Genomic DNA, 16,047 nt, shown 5'->3' on the forward strand with positions numbered 1-16,047 from the left:
TGTGATGTCTATTAAACATCCAAGTAGAATTATCAAGTGAACATTTGGATAGTAAGTCTGGAGCACATAGGAGAAGTCAGGGATAAAATTTTAAATTTGAGAGTCATGGCCTATAGATGGAAGGTAAAACCATGGGTCGGGATGAGATTATCTGAGGGAGGGCAAATGAAGAAGATGAGGAATCAAGAACGCCACCACTTAAAAAAATACAACAAGCTAGTGAATATAACAAAAAAGAAGCGGACTCACAGATATAGAGAACAAACTAGTGATTACCAGTGGGGAGAGGGAAGGGGGCAGGGACAACATAGGGTAGGGGTATAAAAAGTACAAACTATTAGGTATGAAATAAACTACAAGGATATACTGTACACCATGGGAAATATAACCAATGTTTTCTAATAACTATAAATGGAGTACAACCTTTTAAAATTGTGAATCGCTACATTATACGCATGTAACATATAATACTGTTCAGCAACTAAACACACAGACATACAGAATGCCACCACTTAGAGGATAAGCAGAGAAGTTAGCGAAGGAGCCATTGAGCAGGATAAAGATCTGGACTATGTGTGGCCCAGAAGCCGAGAGAGAGTCATGTTTCATGGAGAGGGAGCGTGGACTCTGCTGGGTGCAGATGAGAGGCTGCATAAGATGCAGACAGATGCGTGGTCATTGGAGGTCTCTGGCAACCTTGAGAAGGCAGGTTCAGAGCAATGGGACCATAGTGAGGGGGACTGAAGAAATAGATGCCATATTCTTCCAGGTTGGGCAATACTGCTAAAGCTGTGCTGGAGCACACGATGGTCTCCCAAAGGTTTTTTATCTTTCTAAACTATGTGACACACAGAAAATGCACAGAAAAAAATGTTGTGAAGTTTTTATTGCCGCCTACTTAGCTCATAAATCTTGAAATACCATGAAGGAACTTCTAAATAACTAGCATTAATAAATTTATGGGGTAGCTCTCCAAGACATCATGAGGGAATAACTAATAAAAGCAATTGTAAAAAGTCTAACAAAAATATAAAACCTGACTGGGAATCACTCACGCCTGATGAATTTCTATGTTGTAATGCTAACAAAGCTACTATAAACATGGAGTGTTGACTTCCGTGGTTAAGATATTTGTAGTATAACAATTCCCACAACCAGCAAAGCATTGGCCTGGAATTGTGACAGACTTTTATTACACTTGTCACAGAGTGCTGCTGAAATAATAGCATACTCCATTTAATTCAACAAAGATTTTTATTCAGCAGATAGTCGAGAGAAGGGACTGTATTGCTGGGGAAGGAGACACAGAGATGAGTCACAAGTGATCTCTGCTTCAAAAAGCTAACAAGAACCCTTTCTACCACCTGGCCACCAGCACCACAAGGGCAGAGACTATCTCTCTGGATTACCACTATAAGCCAACACCCAGATGCAGAAGGCACTTGTCTCAGTCTGTCTGAGCTGCTATAACAAAATGGCATGGACTGGTTGGCTTGTAAACAACAAAAATTCTCACGGTTCTGGAGGCTGGGAAGTTCAGGATCATGGCCCTGGCAGATCTGATATTTGGCAAGGCCCTCCTGGTGAAATGGGTTTGCCTGGTGGCTCAGATGGTAGAGAATCCACCTGCAATGTAGGAGACCTGAGTTAAATTCCTGGGTTGAGAAGGTCACCTGGAGGAGGGCGTGGCAACCCACTCCAGTATTCTTGGCTGGAGAATCCCATGAACAGAGGAGCCTGGCGGGTTACAGTCCATGGGGTAGCAGAGTCAGACCCGACTGAGTGACTTTCACTCTCCTGGTAAATAGACTTCCTGCTTCTTGCTGTGTCCTCACATGGCTGAGGCTCCATGGGGTCTCTTTCATAAGAGCATCAGTACCATCCATAAGGGCTCCATCCTCATGACCTAAGTACCTCCCAGACTCCACTGCTTAATTCCACCAACTTGGACATTAGGTTTTGAATATATGAATTTTGACGGGACTGAGACATTTGGACCAGAGCAGCGCCCAAGCTAATACAAGTCAGTATTTGTGAATAAATAAATCCAAAGTAGAGAAAGAAAGGTATATCTGGTCCTTAGTAGGTGTGCAATGAATACTTGTTGAACAGGTATCTTAGGACACGTTACAAAATAAATAGGAAAAACAAAGGAATATAGGATTGGAACTGTCTGAAAAAATTCTTGAAAAGATTGTGACTTCTGAAATAGGCCTTGAAGGCTAGATTAACAAATAGAATTAGAAGGAAAGATATTCCAGGCATGGAAATAAGAAAGAACTGCTTCTGTAAGATTTTTAACTGCAAAAGGAGATCCTATAAAGGGAAAAGAAAAGAGAAAATATAGACATGTTGGAAAAGGCTCTTTATTACCCTATCGTGTGAAGTGTACTGTTTGAGTTTATTATATAATATCAAGTCAGATATTCTGAAGGACAATTTGCATCAATGTCCTAGGCTGGGTCCCACAATAATAACTTGTAGAAAAAGCTAGTTTCTAGAAACTGATATCTACCTTCTTGGCCTGACTGTATCTCCTTGAGAAATAGTAGTTTGGGTTGCTGCTGCTGCTGCTAAGTTGCTTCAGTCATGTCCAACTCTGTGCGACCCCAGAGACGGCAGCCCACCAGGCTCCCCTGTCCCTGGGATTCTCCAGGCAAGAACACTGGAGTGAGTTGCCATTTCCTTCTCCAATGCATGAAAGTGAAAAGTGAAAGTGAAGTTGCTCAGTTATGTTTGACTCCTAGCGACCCCGTGGACTGCAGCCTACCAGGCTCCTCCATCCGTGGGATTTGCCAGGCAAGAGTACTGGAGTGAGTTTCCACTGCCTTCTCCGGTAGTTTGGGTTAGATCACCTGTAAATTTTGGATGAAGAGATAATCAGCCAGGCAGAGCTCTTTCTTTTGACCCTCCTGTAAGCACAGCACAGGTGTATAAGGTCAGCCACAAGTGGATTTCCACCTACATGCTCGCATGGGGAAGCAGACAGACCTCAGGTTCCCTGCAGGACTCACTGACAAGATGCAGCCTCCATGGAATCTTGCCCGGCCCATCCTCCTCCCAACAACTTGGAGAAAGTGTGAAAAGATTATAAATAGGACAAACTGGGGAGACATCTCTCTTCCCTCTCTCCAGCCAGTGCTCCACCTCAGAAATGTCCCAGGTGTGTGTTTGGAAGAGGGGAGAGTTGGGGCAGAGACAGCTTCATGACTTGAGACCTGCACCACTGAGACCAAGTGAGACTGGCTCTGGGTTTGACACTGTGGCTTCAGTGTCTCAAAATTCTTAATGACGTTTGAACATGGAACCTCACATCTCCATGTTGCCCTGGGCCCTACAAATTGTGTAGCCCTACCCAGAGATGGGAACTGGCAAGAAGTAGCTTTCAGGGAAAAGCAAGTTCAGGCCCGACTCTCACCTGGACTTTAAACTGGTACTTCTTGACCAGTTTCTGGTCAAATCCTTTCTCCTCCCAAGTCCTCCCAACATCAGAACAAAGGAGCCTTGGAAGACCCACTGACCTGGGTCTGAGGGAAGAACAAGAAAAAGCTCTCTTCAATGATGACATTTCTTTGAAGGCTAATTTTCATCCTAAAACCAAAACAGTGGTGTTTTCATTCTGTCCCATAATATATCTGTTGGATACATTTTTTAAAATCTTTTTTTCCCCTTAATGTTCTTTTGTTTTTTCTTTTTGGGTGTGCCATATGGCATACAGAATCTTAGTTCTCCAACCAGGGATGGAACCTATGCCCCCTGCATTGAAAACACAGAGTTGTGACCATTGGAAGTCTGGATACATTTTTAAAATAATAAAGGATTTGCCCCCAGAAATAATCCTTAAGTGAGTGGTGCTGGAGAAGACTCTCGAAAGTCCCTCGAAATGCAAGGAGATTAAACCAGTCCATCCTAATGGAAATCAGTCCTGAATATTCATTGGAAGGACTGATGCTGAAGCTGAAGCTCCAATACTTTGGCCACCTGATGTGAAGAACTGACTCATTGGAAAAGATCCTGATGCTGGGAAAGATTCGGGGCAGGAGGAGAAGGGGACAACAGAGGATGAAATTGTTGGATGGCATCACTGACTTGATGGACATGAGTTTGAGCAACCTCTGGGAGTTGGTGATGGACAGGGAAGCCTGGTGTGCTGTAGTCCATGGGGTCTCAAAGGGTCAGACATGACTGAGCAACTGAACTGAACTGAACTAACACATCAAGAAGGTACACTTTCTTGATGATCTGGATGTGAAGTTCTGTGTCCCCCACCGCCAGTCACCTCCAGTGCAACGACAATAAGCAGGCACACAGGTCTAGGAGAGATAAGACAAAGGTCCAAATCAGTCAGCACCCACTCACAGACTCCAACTTCTTTTCTCTCTTCACATGGTTCTCCTGTGGCCTTCACATGATGTAACTCATTGTGTCTTGTTCCTTTTTTCTGCCCTTCTTTCCTTCCCTCTTGTGGGTATTATGCCAAGTGAAATAAGTCAAACAGAGAAGGACAAATTTTGCCTAATTTCACTTATAGGTTGAACTTAAAAAACCAAAGAAACAAGCAAACAAAACAAAATGGACACAGACTTATAGATACAGAGAACAAATGGTGATTGCTTAGAAGGGAGTGGGGTGGGGAAGTTGGCAAAATAGGTGAAAGGGGTTAAGAAATACAAACTTCCAGTTATATAATATTTAAGTTGTGCGTTCATGCAAAGTCGCTTCAGTTGTGTCCGACTCTGTGCAACACTATGGACTGTAGCCTGCCAGGCTCCTTTGTCTATAGGATTCTTCAGGCAAGATTACTGGAGTGGGTTGCTATGCCCTCCTCCAGGGATAATATATAAGTCACAGGGAGTTAATATACAGCATTAGGAACATGGTCAATGGTATTGTTATAAATTTGTATGGGGGCACTTGGTTACTAGACTTATCATGGTGATCCTTTTATAATGTATACAAATTTCAGATCATTACTTAGTACACCTGAAACTAATATAATATTATATATCAACTATATTTCAATTTCAAAAAACTCAACATTTGCTAGAACACAGTCCTAACACTGCTTTTTACTATACAGTATTTCACTCCTGATCTAGGGGCAGTCTCACTGCCAGACCAGTTGGCTTCTGAATGGGCCTCCTGGTTCCTGGTGGTGCTCCGCTCTCCTGGACACTGCCTGCCCCACTCTCCATCCCTCCTCTCTGCTCTGGACTCAAAGGCCAGGAGGGCCAACATTCAGCATATGCCATATGAACTCTGATGGTGATAACAATGATCAGACTCTGGTTGGATGGTGTCACCAACTCAATTGACATGAGTTTGAGCAACTCCAGGAAAAAGTGAAGGACAGGGGAGACTGGTGTGCTGCCCGTGGGGTTGCAAAGAGTTGGACATGACTTAGCAACTCAACAACAACAACAACTCTGATATTTACCTCTTAGATTTGCTCACACAGTGCCCTCTTCTTAGACGGCTCAAGGGCTTCTAACTGCCTTCATGTCTCAGTTTAGATGCCACCTCCTCTCGGTATCCTTCCTGGATGTACCCCACCCCTGCCCACCACCAGTTCTAAGCCAGTCCTCCCATCCTCCTCTTCCCTCCCCTTGTAGCAATACACATCCCACTATACTTAATAATTATCCCAAACTTGTCTGTATCCCCTGCTGAACTCCAAGCAAGATTGAAGCAGGGACTAGCTTGTCTATTCTCCATTGTATTCCCCAAACTTGGCAGCCTTCTCCTCCTGCCACACACACACACAAAATTGTTGAATGTTGTTGAAAACTAAACACTGTTAAGTGATTTTCATTTGTTATCTTGTGACATTTATTATCTTAGAAGGCGGGAACTAGTGTTCCCATTTAACGGATGGGGAAAGTGAGGCTCAGAGAGATTAAGTTGCCCAAGATCACACAGTTAGAAGTGGTGCCATCGTATTGTCAGGCTTTACAGTCTATATGTTGAAAGTCCTATGTCAGCTGGAGTTCAATCAGAGAAGTAACACCACTAGGAAAGATACAGAGTGAGGGATTTAAGGATTGGACTTGAATGGGCAATTGTTGGACCTTGTTAAATGGTCTAAGGCTATTGCTTCTGTGTCTGGTGCTGGGGCCTGTGGTCTGCAAGGCAGGTAGTCAGGAAGGAAAGATGGACATGAAGTGGGAGAGAGCAAGGACAAACAAGAGCCTGCAGGGACTGGCTGGAACCCTCCCGAGCAGACTGGAACCCACACTGGTACCCATCTGCTTCAAGCCTCCAACTGTCATGTGAGAAAGACATGTGCTGGAGCACCTTTAGGTTAGGGATAAACACTCACCTGGCCCAGGGATCGTGGAAGCTGAAGGAGGAGATCTGGGAGGATCTGGAGGAGCTGTGGGCCCAGCTTCTCTACATCAACCATGTGAACCAACAAAGAAGGCTGAGCTGCAACAGCTCTGAGACTCTGCCCTGACCTTCTGAGAATAGAAAAAATAGATGTTTCACTCCCACCTTCCAAATCTTGGCAAAATATCTCTTGTGGCATAGCAACCCAGAACTATGCAGGGAAAGGAGATCTGGGAAATAGGGTTCCAGCTTAGCTTAATTGCCACAATGTAAATTTTCTTCACTCTGACTCCTGGTTGCTTTACTGTTACAACTTACAAAAGAAGATTTCCATTTCTTGAAAGCCAATATTTATAACATTAATATACTGCACGATATTATGCAGTATGGGCTTCCCAGGTGGCGCCAGTGGTAAAGAACCCGCCTGCCGATGCAGGAGACCTAAGATACATAGGTTCAATCCCTGGGTTGGGAAGATTCCCTGGAGGCGGTCATGGCAACCCACTCCAGTATTCTTGCCTAAAGAATCACATGGACAGAGGAGCCTGGCGGTCCATAGAGTTGCAAAGAGCCAGACACAACTGAAGTGACTTAGCACACACATGCAGTATATTAATGCCCTTAGTAATTATTTTCATGCTTCCCATGATTCTGAAGCAGGAGTGGGCTTGGCTAGGTCAGCCATCTAATTTCACGTCTAGTGTTTCTGGGACCACCAAACTGTACTTGCAGTAGCTTTTCTGGCTGAGTGGCTCTCCCAAAGCAGCTCTACATACTCTCCAGAATGGAATGTGTTCGTGCTTGATTTAATCATAGAGGAACCTGTTCTCACAGCACTGCAATCAGAAATTTGGAACTGTGAAAACCTAGAGGGTTGGAACAGGCACTGATCTAGTCTGTGCACTGTTCACTTCAGTACATGTGCCTCTATTGCCCTCTGGGGAACCAGACCGTTTTCTACTCTTTCAGTCCGTCCAGTTTAGGAGCAGCCATCTCCACCTTCACTCCAGAAGTGAGCAGATGAACAAGGCCACTCATCACCCCTCTTCCTTCTTCCCCAGAGAATGATCATTTAAGATCATGAAACAGGTAGTTTCACACTTCCAGGGAAAACTCCAGAAAATAAATGGTTAGCATTATTTATCTGATACCCATATTCCAACTATTACAGATAGATAATGAAACCTCAGTTATTTAGGGGCACAAATCAAAGGGACAATTATAAAGCTTAAGTTTCCATATTTCTGTTGATTGTGGAAAGGTAAAACAGAAATGACTCATCCATAGTCTGAAGATAATCCCCAACAGGAGTTAAATAAAGGCCTAGCCCTGCAAAAGCGCAGAACCCTTAAAGATTTGGGTCCTATTTGTTCATTTGTTAGATTCTATTTTGGGTCTTGAGAACTTGCTTTCAGATACTGCGATGTTGTGATTTATAATAAGAAATAAATATTTGGTCTTCATCAAGTTTCTGGCATAGAGCTCCTAAAATGCTTAGAATGTCCTAAGTGTTGAGAACATAAAGATATTTCTTGTTATGTAAAATTGAGACGACTTTTGCACCTAACTAGGACTTCCCTAGTGGCTCAGACGGTAAAGCATCTGCCTACAATGCGGGAAACCTGGGTTCAATCCCTGGTTTGGGAAGATCTCCTGGAGAAGGAAATGGCAACCCACTCCAGTATTCTCGCCTGGAAAATCCCATGGACAGAGAAGCCTGGTAAGCTATAGTCCATGGGGTTGCAAAGAGTCAAACATCACTGAGCGACTTCACTTTCACTTTTGCACCTAAGGATCAGGACTGGTTCCCAGGAGAACCAACCACTTGATAAGAGAGTTGGAACTTTCCATTCTATCCCCTGGGTCAGGGAGGGAGGGAGAATCAATTACCAGTGGGCAACGAGTTAATCAATTTTGCCAATATAATGAACCCTCCGTAAAACTGAAAAGGAGGGGGCTCAGCTTCTGGGTTGGTGGAGATTTGGGATGAGTGCTCACCTGGAGAGAATGAAAACTCAGGGTCCCTCCCGCATACCCTGCTCTAGCCATCTCTTCCATTCGGCTGTTCCTAAGCTATATTCCTTTACAGTAAACTGGTGATCCAGTAAGTAGAATGTTTCTTTGAGTTTTGTGAGCCGTTCCCGCAAATTAATTGAATCCAAGGAGGGTGTTGTGGAAACCTCCAACCTACAGCCAAATGGTGAGAAGCTCAAGTGATAACCTAGATCTGTGATTATCTGATGAAGGGAGATGTAGGCATAGGAGGATGATGGACCAGTCTTGCAGAACTGTACTTTTAAACTGTGGAATCTGATACTATCTCTGTATAGATAGTGTTAACTTAAGACAATAAAAACAGCCAGCTATTTTACCAGCAAAATGGGTCTCTTTGATAAACAGCAAAGAATTGTAATTCAGGACACACAATCTATGGAAAACCACAGGCGAGGCCAGAGAACAAAGAAGAGGATCGTTCTTTTATAGAGAAGGGGGAGTTTAAAGGAGCTGCTATAAAAGAAGAATCCGTTGGTGGAAACTGGAATTTGAAGGGTAGTGGCTTTCTATTGGTTGAGTGTGAATGTCTCATTGGCAGCACCATGGCCCGGCAAGGAGAAATTCTTCTTTCCTCCTGCTGGGTACTAAAGTAATAGTTTTCTTCCTGTTGGAGATGCAAGATAAATCTCTTGTTAGCAATGTAATTGAAGTTGAATGGTAGGGCCTGAGAGCTCCTTCTTCTGGCCTTCCCATTCCATTTTAAACATTTTTCTTTTTATTAAGTTTCAGTAATGTCAGAAATGAATTGAATTGTAAGAGACCCAGTTTGTATCCAGAGAATTGCTTGTTGGTAGGGAGGAAACTCACACAGTTCAGTTCTGTTGCTCAGTCGTGTCCGACTCTTTGAGACCCCATGGACTGCAGCATGCTAGGCCTCCCTGTCCATGGTCAACTCCTGGAGCTTGCTCAAACTCATGTCTATCAAGTCGGTGATGCCATCCAACCATCTCATCCTCTGTCGTTCCCTTCTCTTCCTGCCTTCAATCTTTCCCAGCATCAGGGTCTTCAAATGAGTCAGCTCTTCTCATCAGGTGGTCAAAGTATTGGAGCTTCAGCTTCAGCATAAGTCCTTCCAATGAATATTCAGGACTGTTTTCCTTTAGGATGGACTGGTTTGATCTCCTTGCAATCCAAGGGACTCTCAAGAGTCTTCTCCAACACCACGGGTTCAAAAGCATCAATTCTTTGGTGCTCAATTTTCTTTATGATCCAACTCTCACATCCATACATGACTACTGGAAAAACCATACCTTTCACTAGACACACCTTTGTGGGCAAAGCAATGTCTCTGCTTTTTAATATGCTGTCTAGGTTTGTCTTAGCTTACACTTCTATGTTGAAATTAGGTTTTCAGAACCCTTTTAGATGGGCAACAGCTATCAGAATTGTTTGGAGAGTGGAGGGTGCTGGTAATAGAAAATACAATATAAATATACAAAAAATGAAATGATTCATCTCAATATTATTTCTAATGGGTGTGAACAAATATAATAAAAACTACATGAGTCTATAAAATAAAACACATTATTCTCTTTGTCTAAACCTTCCATTTCTCCATCCTTTAGGTTTTGGGTTAAAAAGACACATTTTGAAAAAGCCTTCTCTGACCTTCACTCATGCCCACCAGACCTGATTAGACCCTCCTTTTAGTCTGCCTCCTAATATCCTATAATTTTCCTTTTGTGAAACACATCAAAATGATCACTGAGTTATTTGTGGGTCTCTGTGACTTACACAATACAATAAGAACTCTATTAGTATGAAGGATATGTTTCTCTTTTCCACTGTGGTATTCACAGTGCTTAGTGTATTATTTGATGTCAATTATTATTTATTGACAGGCTGAATGAATCAATTAATTAAGCAATCATGAGGAGACAAGAGAATTTGTTTTGGGTGTTGTCTAAATATATTCAAAATTTGATTTCATGGAGATTATTGTTGAATGGACATGATGTGGGCTATTTTCAAAAGGATCATTGAAAAGTAAATAATTACCCCTGGACTGCAAAGAAATCAAACCAGTCAGTCCTAAAGGAAATCAACTTTGAATATTCATTGGGAGGACTGTTGCTGAGGCTGAGGCTCCATTTCTTTGGCCACCTGATGCAAAGAGCCGACTCATTGGAAAGATGGAATGCAAAAAAGAGAAGGGGGCAGCAGAGGATGAGATGGTTAGATAGCATCACTGACTCAAAGGACATGAATCTGAGCAAACTCCAAGAGATCACAGAGGACAGAGGAGCCTGGCAGGCTGCTGTCCATGGTTCCGCTGAGTTGAACACAATTTAGCAACTGAACAACAATAAGACCTACAACACACACAACATTGTATAACAATGTTATTCCAATAAAAAATAAAATTAATTTAATAAAAAAAAGAAGGAATGAGAATTTAAAAAGTAGGTAATTAGATACACTTACAAGTATCAACTATAATCAAATAGTCTCACCTTGGTCATTCTGGTACATATACATCTTTTTCTTTCTCTACAACCCCTTTTCTTTTCTTAGCAGATATGGAATATTAACAAAATTGGAGAACAAATACACAGTTTATTTTTTCTTAATGAGCCAAAAGATAGTTATTGCTCAACATTTAAAACAAAGCAAGAGAAGAAAATGGAATTCAGTGGCTATACTGCTTCCTAAATAGATATGAGTACATTTATCATCTGCTTTTATGGCAAACAGTTTGATAATGACCAAACATAACCCAGTGAGCCAAGCAAATGCTGCTAAATGTTACTGCCTTGGCTTTGGAAATTTGCCTTATTTGGCCTAGGGAGCTTTCTCTTAAGTCTATCCTATAAATTAAGTATAGCAGGTAAAGTGAGAATTATTTTTGCACTCAGAGACCATGCTTTTAATAGAAAAAAAGTCACTTCTAACAGTTGCTCCTAACAGTTAATTATCATGAGTAATTAAGATTTATTCCACTATTGGGAATATGTTGGAAGAAGCTGGGATGTAGAAACAAAGAAGCAGCAGAAGCAATCTCTTACATCTTTTGCCTCTTTCTGTCTTGCTTATTTTCTCTAGGTGGTAACAACAATGACAACAATAGCTCCAATTTAGGGCTTATAAAGAATTTATAATATGCCGTAGCTTGTACTAATAAAAATTGCAAAGCTAAGTGATTACCCTGGAGAAGGAAGAAAGGCCCAGTAACTGGGAAGTGGCACAAGAGAGAATTCTGAAGTAACTGGACCATTTTGTATCTTGACCTGGATGGTGGTTACGTGAGCATTTAGCTGTGTACTTCTTTGTGTGCTTGTGTATGTGTCTGTAATACTCAATAAAAGTAACTTAAAAAACATAAATACATACAATTCAACATTTAGAAGACGATATAAAAAATTTGAATGTTGACTGCATGTTAATATATTGAAGAATTCTTATTTTAAAAAATTTACCATATGCCAGGTGCTGTTTGTTATAAGTCCTTTACATATCACAACTCATTTATAATATGCAACCCTATAAAACCCCTACAAACCTATAAGATTGGTACCATGAGTATTGAAAACACATACACATTTTACGTATAAAGAAGTGAAAACACAGAGAGGTTAAGCAACATGCTCAAGGTCAAACAGTAAGTGAGAGAGTTAGCGTTTACACTTGGGTGGTCTGGCTCATTGCTGGCAGATTCTCTACCACTGAGCCGCCAGGGAAGCCCTGGCTCACAGACAGTTTGTAGCAATTTACCGTATGGCTTATTATGGATTATATACTGAGGCTCTATCCTTCCTAGAGGAACATTTATAAATCTGCAAGCATATACTGAGTACTGCTCTAGAAGCTGTGGAGGGCACAACTCACTCTAATCGGGGTATCTTCCTAAACTAAATTAGATACACACCACATAGATTTTTTCTGACAGTGGTTCTCAATCAGTGTGTTAGGATACCCTGGAGTATCAGGTCTAAGCTTTGATCTGATTAAATTTTCATTTTGCTCCACTGTCAGCAGATAGATAGAGTGTTGAGCCAAAAAGGTCATGCTATACAGTGTAGAATGTGGTCCAAACCCATAAAGATAAGACAGAAGAGGCAGAAAGTAATGTCAAGCCAACTTCCAAGAAAGATCACAGGTTTCTTTGAGCATATGAGATTCTTCAGCGGAGAATTTTGATTGTAGAATGTAAGCTACATAAGGGCAGGGATTTGACCTGTCTTGTTCACAGCTGTACTCCCTAGGAGATAGCACAGCGCCTGGCACAGGGTTAGCAATAAATAATTGATAAAAGAATGAATGAATGAAAAGAGAGGAAGGAAGGAAGGAGGGGAGAAAGGAAGGGAAGAAGGGAGAATGGGGCAGAGCAGCAAACAGGTTTACTCTCACCGTGATGCCTGCAGTGCTGAAGGGGGACCATGGGCGCGTGATAATGGTGGATACCTTTGTAGTCACTGCTATCTATTGCTAAACTCTTCCAGGAGCTGTGTTGTGCTTTTTGATGACTTTGCGTTTTTCAGCTGTTTCTCTCTGTGTGCTGTCAAAAATTCCAGAATTCAGAAGTTTATCATGAACACAGATGTGTACACAAATCCTTTATAAATCTCCCAAAGGAATGCCAACATGTTTACGATTGTGCCTCCAAGATAAAAGCACTATTTTGCTTGGATTTCAATAGAAGCTTGCATAGCAAATAGAAAACACAATCACCATCCCTAGTGAAATGCTTGTCATCCCTAATGAAATGCTCTCAAAAAATAAAGGAGCAAAACCAAAAACAACAACAACAAATGTACAGTACAGACTACAGAGTTCTCGTTTCCAACAGAGGGCTTGAGTTGAGCTGTGTTCTTTAAAGTTCTGGGTCCCAGTGTTTAGACATTGCTCTGAGGTTGCCTAGGAGAAGGACAGAATCTTGGACCTTACTGGAAACCGTCTAGCTTTCCACTGACAACTTTCATGTCAATGACTAAAAATAGCCATCTTTCCATCCTACAACACTGTAAAGTCACTTCTTTTATTTTTACCAAGAATTAACAGATTCAATTTAAGCAGACACAGAGATTTGATTTGGGGGAGCTAGTTTGCAGGAGGTAGGTGGAGGGCTGAGGGAGGGAAGTCAGGCTAACAGTAAATACCCAGCCTCTCTCAGCGATATGGAAAGCAGCAGGCAGTGGAGTCACTGAGTGGCATTAGTATGAGTAATCATATTCTACAGGTGAAATGTCCAGAACACTAGTCTTTTTTAAAGGCCAGCTGTGGGGGGTTGTTGCTCAGGCTCTTTGCTGTGAGCAGGCTTCTCTAGCTGCTAGAAAGCAGGGGCTACTCTTCATTGCAGTACCTGGGCTTCTTATTGCAGCGGCTTCCCTTGTTGCCAAGCACAGGTTCTAGAACACGGGGGCTTCAGTAGTTGGGGTGCAAGTAGAAATCTCCCCAGACCAGGGACTGAACGCGTGTCCTCTGCATTGCCAGAAAAGATTCTTAACCACTGGCCCATCAGAGAAGTCCAAAGACACTTTTTTAAAGAGCAGTTTTAGGTTCACAACAAGATCGAGAAGAAGGAGATACAGAGATTTCCCATACAGTCTCTGCCCCTAACTGTGCATAACCTCTCCAGTGTCAGCATCTTTCACTAGAATAGTAAATTTTCTATCCAGAATGAACCTACACTGACACATCATAAACACCCAATCATCCATACTTTACCTAAGGGTTCACTCTTGGTGTTGCATATTCTGTGGGTTTGAACAAATGTGTAATGATGTATATCCATCAGTATAATATCATACAGAGTATTTTTACTGCCCTAAAATCCTAGGTGCTCTGTTTATTCATCCCCCACCCCTCCAAACCCTACCCTGGCAACCACTGATCTTTTTACTCTCTCCAAAGTTTGGCCTTTTCCAGAATGTCCTATAGTTTGAATCATATACTACGTGGCCTTTTCAGATTGGCTTCTTTCTCTTAGCAATATGTGTTTAAAGCTCATCCGTGTCTTTTATGGCTAGACAGCTCATTTCTTTTTAGCACTGAATAATATTCCACTGTCTAAATGCACAATAGTCTATCCATTCACTTACTGAAGGACATCTTTGTTGCTTCCAAGTTTTGACAGTTATAAATAAAGCTGCTATAAACATCTCTGTGCAGTTTTTTGTGAGGCCAACTTATGTTTTCAACTCATTTGGGTAAATACCAAGGAGCAAGATTGCTGAATTGTATGGTAAGAATATATTAAGTTTTGTAAGGAAACACCAAACTGTCTTCTAAAGTGACTGTACCATTTTGCGCTCCCACCAGCTATGTATGAGAGTTCACACCCTCATCAGAATTTAGTATTATCGGTGATCCTGATTTTGCCCACTCTGACAAGTATGTAATGATATCTCAGTATTAAATTTACATTTCCATGATGACTTATGATGTGGAGCATCATAAGTCATATTAAGCATAAACATATTATAAACATTATAAACATATAAACATATTGTATGTAAACATATTATAAACATATCATAAACATATTAAGCATCTCTTAATATGTTTATTTGCCATCTACATCCCTTCTCTTGCAAAGCATCTGTTAAGATCTTTTGCGCATTTTAAAATCAGATTGTTTATTTTATTATTGTTTTAAGAGTTCCTTGTATATTTTATATAACAGTCCTTTATCAGATATGTCTTTTGCAAATAATTTTTCCCAGTCTGTGACTTGTCTTTTAGCTCTCTCGATATTGTCATTTTGCAGAGCAAAAGTCTTTAATTTTAAAGAAGTTCAGCTTATCAATTATTCTTTTTGTGATTCATGGCTTTGGTGTTGTGTTGGGGAGGAAGAAATTTTCCTCTATCCTTCTATCCTATTATTCTGTGTTTAGCCACTCAGTCACGTCTGACTCTTTACAACCCCATAGACTGTAGCCTATCAGGCTCCTCTGTCCGTGGGATTTCCCAGGCAAGAATAATGGAGTGGATTGCCATCTCCTCCTCCAGGGGATCTTCCTGACCCAAGGATGAAATCTGCATCTCCTGTGTTTCCCCGATTGCAGGAGAATTCTTTATTGCTGAGCCATCAGGGGAAGCCCTAGATTCTTCTGGCTGGTCTAAAAGTTAAATTGATGTGAGACACATTAACAGGAGAAAATCAAAGTTTAATAATGTGTATATGCGGAAGAGACCAGAGAAACTGAGCCACTTGCCAAATGGCTGAAGCCTCATCTTGAATACCTTCCTCAGTTACAGACAAAAGAAGATGTTGAGGGTGGGAAGAGTCAGTTACAAGAGGTTACTGACAGGGATCCATTTGTTTAATCTTTCACCAGTACCTCACTGTCCTGATTATTGTAGCTTTATAGTAAGTCTCGAAGTTGGACTGTGTTAGTCCAGCTTTGTTATTCTCCTTTAATTAATTGTGTTGGTCTTCCTTATGCCATTTCAAATTTACTTTAGCCTCAGTGTGTTGATATCTACAAAATACTTGCTGGGAGTTTAATTGATATTGCATTGAATCTACAGATCAAGTTAGGAAAAACCCACATCCTAACAATATTGAGTTTTTCTGTACATGGATGCCGAATCTCTCTCCATTTATTTAGTTCTTTGATTTTGTTCATCAGAGTTTTATAGTTTTCATCATATAGATCCTGTACAGATTTTGTTAGATATATACCTAAGTATTTCTTTTGAGGGGATGCCAATGTAAATAGTGGT

The sequence above is a fragment of the Ovis aries genome, chromosome 3, assembly GCF_016772045.2.
Source record: "Ovis aries strain OAR_USU_Benz2616 breed Rambouillet chromosome 3, ARS-UI_Ramb_v3.0, whole genome shotgun sequence".
Lineage (NCBI taxonomy): Eukaryota > Metazoa > Chordata > Mammalia > Artiodactyla > Bovidae > Ovis > Ovis aries.